Source organism: Bos mutus, chromosome 2, assembly GCF_027580195.1.
Source record: "Bos mutus isolate GX-2022 chromosome 2, NWIPB_WYAK_1.1, whole genome shotgun sequence".
NCBI classification, from domain to species: domain Eukaryota; kingdom Metazoa; phylum Chordata; class Mammalia; order Artiodactyla; family Bovidae; genus Bos; species Bos mutus.
This window is the reverse complement of record NC_091618.1, coordinates 90,155,192-90,167,526: the sequence shown is the minus strand read 5'-3', so window position 1 is coordinate 90,167,526 and position 12,335 is coordinate 90,155,192.

The following is a 12,335-nucleotide window of genomic DNA, read 5'->3' as shown; positions in this document are numbered from 1 at the left end:
TAAAATCTCCAGGTAAAAACAGAATTATCAGAACAGAAAATAATACAAACCCAACTGTATGCTGACAATATAAAGCACACTTTAAATATAGAGTCATAAATAGTTTAAAAATAAAAAGATAAGGGGAAAAAACCACCATCCAGACACTAATCAAAAGAAAGCTAGTTTGACTGTATTTATGTCAAAATAGGCTTCAAATAAGAAGTATTACCCAAGATAAAGAAGGATATTTTATAATAATACAAACTGAATTTGTAAAAAATACTAATATGGCAATTTTGAATATAATACAGCTAATAACAAAGCTTCAAAGTAAATGAAACACAAATTGACAGAAACACATAGGGAAATAACCACAATCATCATGGGAAACTTTAACAGCCAACTGTCTGCAGTTGATAAAACAAATAAATTTTTAAAAAGTCAATAGCAATATATAAGATTTGAATGGCACTGGCAACAAGTTACCTAAAAGACTTTTCTAGAATACCACATCTGACAGATGCAGAATATACATTCTCTTTAAGCATATGTGGAATATTAAACACAAAGACAATATGCAGTCTATTAAAGACTTTCAATATATTTAAAAGGATTGAAGTCAGAGTATTTTATCTCACCCCAACAGAATTATATTAGAAATCAATAACAAAAAGATATCAATGAATTCCTCCAAATATTTGGATATTAGGAAATATTTCTAAATGATTCATCGGCCAAAGAAGAAGTCACAAGAAAATTTAGAAAATATTTGGAATGGAACAATAAAAACATATAATAAAAACAATAAAAACAATAAACACATTGAAATTTGTAAGTTGCAGCTAAGAGTGCTTAAAAGGAAGGTCATAGCTTTAAATACTTACATTAGAAAAACAAAAAAAAATCTCTATAATTAATTATCTACCCTTTCACCTAAAATTATAGAAAAACAAATTAAGCCCCAGGTAAGCGGAAGAAAGGACATAATAAAGGTAAGAGCAGAAATCAATGAAATGAATCTCAAATAATAACAAAGTTAACATTTGGAAGAACTGAAAATTGGTTCTTTCAAAAAAATTAATACAATTGAAACCTCTATCAAAAATTAATCAAAAACAAAAGATAGGGAAAAAATACCAAAATCAAGAATGAAAGTAGGGCTAGCCCCATCAATCCTATAGACATTAGAAGAATAATAAGAAAATACTATGAACAGCTCTGTGCCAATAATTTCAACAATATAGATGTAGACAAATTCCTTGAAAAACGTTATTTCCAAAATGGATACAAGAAGAAATATATAACCTGAATAAGAGTATCTGTGTTATAGAAACTGAATTTGTAGCCCTACGTTGGGAGCCAAGTGCTATAGGCTGATGGAAGGCAGCTAGTGGGGATGTGGTTCTTCCCACTAATCTAAAATACAATCTGAGTCATAGGCCACGCACTGTAAAGCTGTTCAAGATGTCAGACATCATCTAGGTCAGCTCTCTAATTTACAGGTGGAGAAAGTGACATCCAGAGAGGTTAAATATTTGCCCATGATCACCAAGCTAGTTAGTGGTAATCAAAATATCCATATTTCTAACACTATGTGAAATCATTATATGGGCATATCTCTCACACTTACAGTTACCTGCTGTTTTCAAAGTTCAAAAGTGAGTGGCCCATTGGCGCATGCATTCTTCAATCTCCCTCAATCCCTTTAAGACTTCATCTGATAGATACTCGAACCAGCTTTAGAACAGAAGGGAAAGAGTGTGTAACTATGCCCAAGTCCATGAGGGCTGGCTCATGACTGAGAAAGAGTTTTATGACAAGGAACTGCGTTTCAGTTTCTTCCAGTCACTCTTCCATAGAGGTTTTAGGACCAGAGCAGGGAATGCAATGCATCATTGAATTGAACCATGAGGTGAACACAACCGTTCATTTGCATGGCGTTTAAACATAGTAATTTCATTGGGCTTAAAAAAAAAAAAAAAACAATGTGAAGGTCATTTATATTTTCAAGATGTAAGCAAAATTTTACCCTCCAAAATATAACCTCATTGTTTTTACTCCTGTGTAATTTTAGAAAACCTAGAGACCATGTTTTTCTCCTAGATTTCTTTTGAAGACTGGTCCACCACCTGATAATCTGTTTATATTTTAATGCAAACTGACTTTCCTCATGGTAATAAACGGTGTCACAGGACTGTGTGGGGGGAATAGTGGATATCGGGGGCCTGGAATTACCCAAATCATTGACCCTCAGAAGGACTTCCTCTCTTATCCTTGCACCAGACATTTTGGACTATTACAGAACAAGATTTTGTTTTCAGAGTTTCCCTCGTCATTCACCTCGCTGTGTTTCAGAGTCCTGCGAGAATTTCTGCCAGCACCAGTCAGTTTAGGAAGCCTCAAGAGGTCATACAGTCCATGGACAGCTCAGTAGGTGAGCTCCAGAGAACTGCAAAGTCTGCTGATTCCCTTTCCTCCAGATCTTTTGACCTGACTTCCAGGCCCTCTGACTGAGAGATGTAGGCCAGGTAGCACTCCCCAAGACTGCTAAAAATAGGAACAGAGAACTCAGCAGGGGAGGTGGGGAGCAACACTGTGAATTTGTGTATGTATATGGAAGGCATCATTTTGGAACGTTTCCAGTATATATTAATTGGGCAATAGCTAGTCAGCTTTTTGGGAAAATGAATCAAAGTTGAATGTCTTCCATTGTACATTATAATAAATAAGCCTCTCTTTAGGATGCTAATACTAGCCTTTCTTTCTAGTTCTTGTTTTTTTAATAAAAATAAATACATTCATATTTTCCCTAATTTTCTTCTTTTCTCATCATGGCAAGATTTATGATGTACTTTGAAATTTGGTTTTGAATGTCTGTTTTAATTATATATGAACCACCATAAGTGCCCTGGTTCCAATGTGTTAAGAGACTTTAGCGACCTCGTCTAATATGAATCTAGACATCTATGTAGGACTTGATGACAAGGGGGACTCCTGAGAATAGTCATTGGATTGATTCCACAGCATCGCTGTGACAGTGTGGAAGCACCATGGGGCATTTTCAGAAGCAGCATGGAGGCTCTAAGCCAGAACAAAGTGCACTGGCATAAATCCTCAGTAAATATTTATCAAGATCAATGGCTACATACAATGCACTGATGGTAGCCTTTTGCTCTCAGTTATAATTAAGATGAATTACATTATTGATGTATTAGGACCTCTTCTTTGCCTTTAAAGCACAGGACAGGACTTTTTTTCCCCAAGATAACTTACATATCTTGCTAGTTACCAGATACTGCGCCAGTGCTTGCTCATAATGCTTGCTCATTCTTTTAACCTATAGCCAGTCTGTGGTGGTTTGGTGACAATGATGTGACCCACAGAGAAGTCTTGGTTAAGTGCCAGGGTCAGATAGCTGTGAATCACTTGATCTCTACACATGTGGATGGTTTGAAGGCACTAATAGTTCATAATCACATTCAACAGCTCTCAATGAGTAATAGTCAGCATTGGTAAAAAGCGGTGCCTCTTAGAGAGGATTCCTTGAAGGTCAGAGGGAAGAAGGAGGACCCAGAGGACCCTCAAGACTAGAAGATGTTTATAGAAGGCAAGATTCTTGTTGGCCAGGGGTAAAGGAATAATCTTCTCTCTTATATATGTTTTCAAAAATTGGTGGTTGCAAGACTTTATCTGAACCTTCATTGTCTTAGATATTCTTGAATACTATTTTGGGTATATTTTCCAGAATGCCCTCTTCCCTCAAAGCAGTTTCCTTCAAAGGAAAGAATAAGATTTGGGGTTTTAACTTACACTTTGGAAGTAAAGAATATTTAACTGAAAGCATCTTTTAGGAAAAGAACATAAAATATATTGAATAATTCAGTGAAAGCAAATGCAATAATTTTGCTCCATTTCTGCAACAAAAAGGAAGAAAGAATTTATGTTGTCATATTTTTTACAGCCTTTAACAGTCATAAACTCTTTGATAAGTACTGTGTGCTGCGTGCTGTGAGGTCACTTCAGTTATGTCTGACTCTTTGCGACCCCATGGACTGTAGCCTACCAGGCTCCTCTGTCCATGGGATTTCCAAGGCAAGAATACTGGAGTGGGTTGCCATTTTCTACTCCAAGGGATCTTCCCAACCCAGGGATCAAACCCATGTCTCCTGTGTCTCCTGTGGATCTTTACCACTGAGTTTATGATCTGAAGTACTAAATCCACTCTGCTGAAGTCAAATCAGTTGTCAAAAGGAAACATCTCTCTTCCCTAAAAACCTGGTCTGGAGTGGTGATCCTCAAATTCTGGGTCTAGAATCACTAGTGATCCATTATAATCTTTGTTCATGGATCATGCATGATTCAAATTCTATTACAATCCCATCTAAAGCACTTAACTTTTAAATAAATATTACAGACTGAGAAACAGACCCAGACATCTTTTTATACGTTTGTCATCAAAATTGTTGCAATTCAACTACTAGTTCTTGGCACAGAAAACATCTGTGGATTTTATCTGTTGACTGGTTGATTTTATTTACCAAAATAGTAACCTTCTGCCCAAACATAAATTGAAAGCTTCTGGTCAGCAAACTGAGGTTATTTAACTTGAAAATCTACTCTCTGTCTTTGTCTTTGCCTAAGTTAATGACTCCTTTCAAGTTGCTCTAGCCAATTATTTCCCATTTCCTCACTCTGAGCTCAGAAATAATAAAAGAGTGGTTACTAAGTGTTTTGTTTATAAGTTTGATCTAACAACAACTGCCTTTTCAGTAAACAAACACTAACCTCAATGAAGTCTTCACATTTCCTTTGTTAAAGTATTTTAACATCAGGGACAAGAATGTCCACAAAGGATTTTTCTAGAAATTTGATAGGTCATCTGTGACTCCATCTTTTTAGTCTTGGATTAAAATATTGAATGCCCCTTGACCATGGGCATAACCATAAGGAACTCAGTTCTGTGTATCTCATCAGATTGGCAATGAAGCTCTGGTCGTGTCTCAAAGATGGCCTGATTACTGTTCAGTAATAATCTTTGCTTTTCTTTGACTACTCTTGGAACACTGAAAATGGTTTATCTTTTGAATACACTACGTGATTTCCAAAGACAACCATTTATAAAGAACTCATTCTTTTAAAGTTTTTTCTTAGGGAAGTTCCTTAAATAGTTTTCATATTGCACTGGCAAACTGATATAGAGTATATTTGCTTGTTTAGTAGTATCAGTGAGTCTTATCATCCTGTGTTGATTCTTTGAATGTTAATCTTTTGTTCTAGCCCCAGGCGATCCTGAATTATAAAAGAAGTGTCATCAAGAATCAATGACACTGAAGCTTGGAAGGGGCAGTTGGAAAGAGCTATATGTGCCTTACAATATACAGAACCAAAATTGTATGACCTGGGTTTGTAAAGAATGCAACAAATTCTTTGTCTAATTCTTTTCTGTAAACAGAGAAAAGGATGATCAGTTGGGCAATGACTTATTCCACATTCACACAGCTGTGTCATTTCCTGTCAGTTAAAGGGTGAGGGCTAAGTCCACACAGCAGCAGTAAATCATATTAGCATTCAGCATTAATGAGGAAAAGCAGGACCAAATTCTGCAACCTGGGCCAGAGTACCCTTACCAAACAGCCCACACAACTTATTGCAATGCCCTTGATGGAACAAGCAGCCATAATTTTGAAATAAAAGATTTCTCTCCAAGAGGACAAATTCTTCCCAAACAACAAGTTCAATCCATTGACTTTTTATCAACCTTCTTTCCTCAATTCCTCTTTCTCCAAAAAAAAAAATAATAATAATAATAATTGCCTCCTATTTGGTTGATGTTACATAAGACTGCTTATTTATGTATGCAGAGTATATCATGAGAAACGCTGGGTTGGAAGAAACACAAGCTGGAATCAAGATTGCCGGGAGAAATATCAATAACCTCAGATATGTAGATGACACCACCCTTATGGCAGAAAGTGAAGAGGAACTAAAGAACCTTTTGATGAAAGTGAAAGAGGAGAGTGAAAAAATTGGCTTAAAGCTCAACATTCAGAAAATGAAGATCATGGCATCTGGTCTCATCACTTCATGGGAAATAGATGGGGAAACAGTGGAAACAGTGTCAGACTTTATTTTTTGGGGGGCTCCAAAATCACTGCAGATGGTGACTGCAGCCATGAAATTAAAAGACGCTTACTCCTTGGAAGAAAAGTTATGACCAACCTAGACAACATATTGAAAAGCAGAGACATTACTTTGCCAACAAAGGTCCGTCTAGTCAAGGCTATGGTTTTTCCAGTGGTCATGTATGGATGTGAGAGTTGGACTGTGAGAAAGCTGAGCACAGAATTGATGCTTTTGAACTGTGGTGTTGGAAAAGACTCTTGAGAGTCCCTTGGACTGCAAAGAGATCCAACCAGTCCATTCTAAAGGAGATCAGCCCTGGGTGTTCTTTGGAAGGAATGATGCTAAAGCTGAAACTCCAGTGCTTTGGCCACCTCATGCTCAGAGTTGACTCATTCGAAAAGACTCTGATGCCAGGAGGGACTGGGGCAGGAGGAGAAGGGGATGACAGAGGATGAGAAGGCTGGATGGCATCACTGACTTGATGGACGTGAGTCTGAGTGAACTCCGGGAGTTGGTGATGGACAGGGAGGCCTGGCGTGCTGCGATTCATGGGGTCGCAGAGTCGGACATGACTGAGCGACTGAACTGACTAACATAAGACTAGCTGAGTGACCATCTCCAAAAAGGGACAGTTGTGAAAGTGGCACCCTTCAGTACAGAGCAGCTCACAATTTTTACACCCTGCTATTATTTTATATTAAACTTCATGTATCTGAAGCTACTTCGTATCCACCATCGTTCAAAATTCTCAAACAGAATGCCTATGAGCCATACTCATATTTTCTGACATACTATCTCTGAAGACATCCTGAACATTTTCTTGTTCTTAAGTCATCTCTTGACTCTGTTGATGCCTGTAAAAGACCGGGGCTTCCTCCTCAGGACATACTTGCTCCTTCAAACACTTCTTCTGGAGTCTTAGGAAAGGCAGGCAACCATGAATAAACAATTAGGATTATGCCTTTACAATATTCCACTGTGAGCTCAGATCTCCATAAATACACTGAACCTGAATAGGGAGGCAGAGGGGTTGCCTGATGTGTTTCTAAAGAAGAATGTTCAAAAGTAGAGAGCATGTGAGTTTCTTAGCAGCCTTCTTGCGGGACTTAAAGGAGGCAGATAATATCATCGCCTTGTAGGGAGAAACTAAGGAAAAAAATTCAGTGTTTGCTCAAGGTCAGACAGTGCGTTCATTTAGCCGGGGCTAAAAGCCAGTGTCCTGACTTGTAGTCCAGTGCTTATAGAAAGAACACAGAGCTATTGTTGTTTATCAGGTCTATGCCATGCCTAGATGGCTATTCTCTCTCAATTAGCCCTCTCTCCAGGCCTGGAATCCACCCTTTTTGTGTTAGATGGGATGTAGTATGAGAGGGGCTGCTTCTGTGTAATATGTAAAGAGTTCACCAGAGAGGAAAGAATTCTTAAGTTCAAACTTCTTAGGGCAACTGAATGCTGAATGTTCATGACGTATTGAATATTAACCAATCCATATTGAAACATTTGCTATTTTTTCTCTTCTCTTGAACTTAGGGGTTAATTAGAGAAAGGAAAGAGTAATAGGAAACAAGAAAAATAACAAAAGACAGGACATTAGGTAATTCATGATTCCCTAGATGGGGCTACATGTCTTCCAAATGAGTGCTTTCCTTAGGGAAAACCTTTCTTTGCAGTCTAAAACTTTAGTCTTTCCTAGGACTGCCAAAGCCTTTGACTGTGTGGATCACAATAAACTGTGGAAAATTCTGAAAGAGATGGGAATACCAGACCACCTGATCTGCCTCTTGAGAAATTTGTATGCAGGTCAGGAAGCAACAGTTAGAACTGGACATGGAACAACAGACTGGTTCCAAATAGGAAAAGGAGTTCGTCAAGGCTATATATTGTCACCCTCTTTATTTAACTTATATGCAGAGTACATCATGAGAAACGCTGGACTGGAAGAAACACAAGCTGGAATCAAGATTGCCGGGAGAAATATCAATAACCTCAGATATGCAGATGACACCACCCTTATGGCAGAAAGTGAAGAGGAACTAAAAAGCCTCTTGATGAAGGTGAAAGTGGAGAGTGAAAAAGTTGGCTTAAGGCTCAACATTCAGAAAACAAAGATCATGGCATCTGGTCCCATCACTTCATGGGAAATAGATGGGGAAACAGTGTAAACAGTGTCAGACTTTATTTTTCTGGGCTCCAAAATCACTGCAGATAGTGACTGCAGCCATGAAATTAAAAGACGCTTACTCCTTGGAAGGAAAGTTATGACCAACCTAGAGAGCATATTCAAAAACAGACATTACTTTGCCAACAAAGGTTCGTCTAGTCAAAGCTATGGTTTTTCCTGTGGTCATGTATGGATGTGAGAGTTGGACTGTGAAGAAGGCTGAGTGCCGAAGAATTGATGCTTTTGAACTGTGGTGTTGGAAAAGACTCTTGAGAGTCCCTTGGACTGCAAGGAGATCCAACCAGTCCATTCTGAAGGAGATCAGCCCTGGAATTTCTTTGGAGGGAAAGATGCTAAAGCTGAAACTCCAGTACTTTGGCCACCTTATGCTCAGAGTTGACTCATTGGAAAAGACTCTGATGCTGGGAGGGATTGGGGGCAGGAGGAGAAGGGGACGACAGAGGATGAGATGGCTGGATGGCATCACTGACTCGATGGACGTGAGTCTGAGTGAACTCCCGGAGTTGGTGATGGACAGGGAGGCCTGGCGTGCTGCGATTCAGGGGGTTGCAAAGAGTCGGACACGACTGAGCGACTGATCTGATCTGATCTGAAAACTTTAGTCTTTCCTAAGACTTTAGGTGGCGCTAGTGGTAAAGAACCTGCCTGTAATGCGAGAAACATAAAGAAACATAGGTTCAATCCCTGGGTCAGGAAGATCCCCTGGAGGAGGGCATGGCAACCCACTCCAGTATTCTTGCCTGGGGAATCCCAGGGACAGAGAAGCCTGGCAGGCTGCAGTCTATAGGGTCACCGAGTTGGACACGACTGAAGTGACTTACCACATGAAGGACTTTAGGTTTCATTTAGATCTGAAAATCTCATTGAAGATAAGCAGTTTCATCAAAGTTTCATAGTTAGTGGAAGGAGAGGTGAAAATTTAGAACTGGAGCCATTCATTCATTCAAATAATCAAGTCATTACCCTGCTTCACACTCTCCTGTGTCTGACTATCTATTTCTCTTAGGATGAAATCCAAATTCTATGATCCTGTCTATTTTCTTCTTCCTTCAATGGGCCCACTGACTCCAGCCTTCCTTCTGTTCCTTCCACCTGCCCATTTCTTTCCCTGCATGTAACTTTTTCACTATCTGTCCCCTTCTCATAGCTGATTTGTTCTCACCATTGACGACTTAAGCTCGTTAGAGAGGTGTTGCCAGGCCTCTGAGTTTGATCCCCACCTTCCTAGGCTTCATCACACCATCCCGTTTAGTCTTCATAGAGCTTAGTGCAGTCATTCTTATTTGTGCACTTGCTTACTTCTTTATTGTTTATCTTTTGTCTGGCATATGTGTGTGTAAGAGCAGCAGGCAGGCTGGCTTGTTTACTTTTATATCTACAGTCCCTAGAACAGTATCTGGCATATCGTTACTGTTGTTTATGTGCCAAGTCCTGTTTGACTCTTTTTGCGATCCCATGGACTACAGCCCGCCAGGATCCTCTGTCCATGGGATTTCCCAGGAAGAATAATGAAATGGGTTGCTATTTCCTTCTCCAGAGGATCTTCCTAACCCAGGGATTGAATCCGTGTCTCCTGCATTGGCAGGTAGATTCCACTGACCCCAGGGAAGCTCATCTTGCATACAGCAGGTGCTTAATAAATATCTGTTGAACTAAATGCTAAGTGAATTTTAAAAAATATTGAGTATCTACTACACACTGAATAGTAGAGACTCAGTGTGGAAAGAATTCTTACCCTAAAGAAATCTGAAGCCTGGTGACTTCGGGCAGTTGGGTTTCTACTCAATTACACAGCCGCTAAATTTCACTCAGCAACTGGCAGATTCCTAGAAATTCAGGTCACCTGATTTCCAAAATTGGTCTATGATTCCAGATTATTCATTAAAGTGATGAGGTCTCTTATTTTGCCTGGGCCAGATCCTATTTACAGCTGTTGTTCTGACCATCAATGGTACCTCCTTTTGCTCTCAAAGTTGTCCCAGCATATATGATGAATTACATGGTCATCTTACTGTCAGCCAAGTACTAATAATTCATAACTTATTGTTAGTTAGAGAAGTTTAACTACATAAACTTCATTAGTTCAAAAATGTGGAAGGTCAAATCATATCTCCAGAAAGAAGCAACTTCCTAAGTTAAAACTCTGAGAAAAAAAGGTGGGGGTAAATCTATTCTCTTAGCATCAATTAGTCAGTCCATTAACAAGGCCAGAATTTCCCAAGATATGTTCAACAATTCTGAGAAGTGCAAATAAGAGTTACGTGTGACATATTAAGTAATGTTGAGGATTCTTTATGGTGTCAGAAACTACCCTGCAAACTTCACTCGCATTTCCTCATCATTACTATTAGGATTTTACAGATGATGAAATTAAGGCTTTGAGAGGTTAAGTAACTCATCCAAGGTCACACAGATACACTTCTTTATGTTTTTCTACTCCCAACCACTATGTTCATTGCTTCCCAAGCAAGTAAATATTTTGATAATTTTGGGGAATGCTGGGTTAAACTCTGTTACCAGGCTACTTTTCTACAGAGCCTCTTACTATTGTAATATATCAAAGGGCATGGTATATCTTCAAGGGGTGATACAGGCATAGTGTCTCCATCACTCACTGGGACATAAGACCCTTTTTGTGAGGACCCTTTCTGCAGTGCAGACTTTGGCTAGTGCTGCTTTAGGAACCTGAGCAGGGCCAGCAATCCCTTTTTATGTAGGTCAGTTCTCTGTGTATATGAACACAGCCTTACAAACTGAGTCTGAGTTAGTCTTCCTTTGGGGAGCTCCAGTTTTCTTTGCTCTGAAAGGAAGAAGAGACAATCCTTAGATCCCTGAGGCTTCATGGCCCTAGGGTTAATACTTACATCTGTGCTTTTAACCATCTTTCATTGTGCGTTTTCGCTCCCCATACTGAACTTTCTGATTTTTCACCTTATCTTCTCATTTACAAATCTAGAAATGTCCATCAGGAAACCTATACTTTTTTTTGGCTAATGTCCTTAGTACAATAGCTAAAACCTCTGCAAATTTTGTCGGTTGTAACAACATGGATGGACTTGGAGGATATTGTACTAAGTGAAGTAAATCGGAGAGAAAGACAAATGTTGTATGATATCACTTATATATGAAACCTAAAAAATAAACTGGTGAATATAACAAAAGAAACAGACTCAAAGATATAGAGAACAAACTAGTGGTTACCAGTGGGGAGAGGGAAGGGGAAGGAGCAAGATAGGGTTAGGGGATTAAGAGATACAAGCAACTATGTATAAATTGAATAAGCTACAAGAATACACTGTATAGCACCGGGAATATAGCCAATATTTAATAATAACTATAAATGATGCATAATCTTCAAAAATTGTGAATCTTTATGTTGTACACCTGAAATTCATATGATATTCTAAATCAGCTATACCTCAATTAAAAAATTGTAAAAATGGGTGAAACCTTTTGATCACTTGGAGCACAGGAAATGAAGATGAGTAAAGAAGGACTTTTAGAGGGAAGAGAGAACAAATATATGGCTATTTTTAGTCCTCTCTGAGACTTTCAGGTGGGTGGGTAGGGGGGGTGGATGTTGAGGCAGTGGAAAGGGAGTGGTGGGTTGCACCTGCATTTTTCAGCTAAGCATATCTGCATTTTCCGGGTCAGTCAAGGGTGCTTTGATTTTAGGGAACGGGAGACTACTGATAAAGGAATTAAAGGGCAGGGTCGGAATCCTTCCTATCCCCTCTTCTCACTGAAACAGAGACAATGGCTGACCTTGCATGCTTAGGTCCCTAGTGTAGTAGGATTGAGTTTTCCAATGGCTTTTGTTACTCAGTTATGATCATCTTCCACTTTTTTTTCCTTCTACTCACAAACCTCCCCTCCCCTCTCTTCCAAACCTTTCCTTCTTCTCCTGAGTCACTGAAACAGAGGTTCCCAAAGCCAGTCTGTTGCTGTGACCTGAGCAAGCCAGTTCTGGCATCTCAAACAACCTGGCTTAGCTATTGTTCCGTGGCCTAAATACCTGATGCAAAACATTTCCTAAGAAAATACAAGC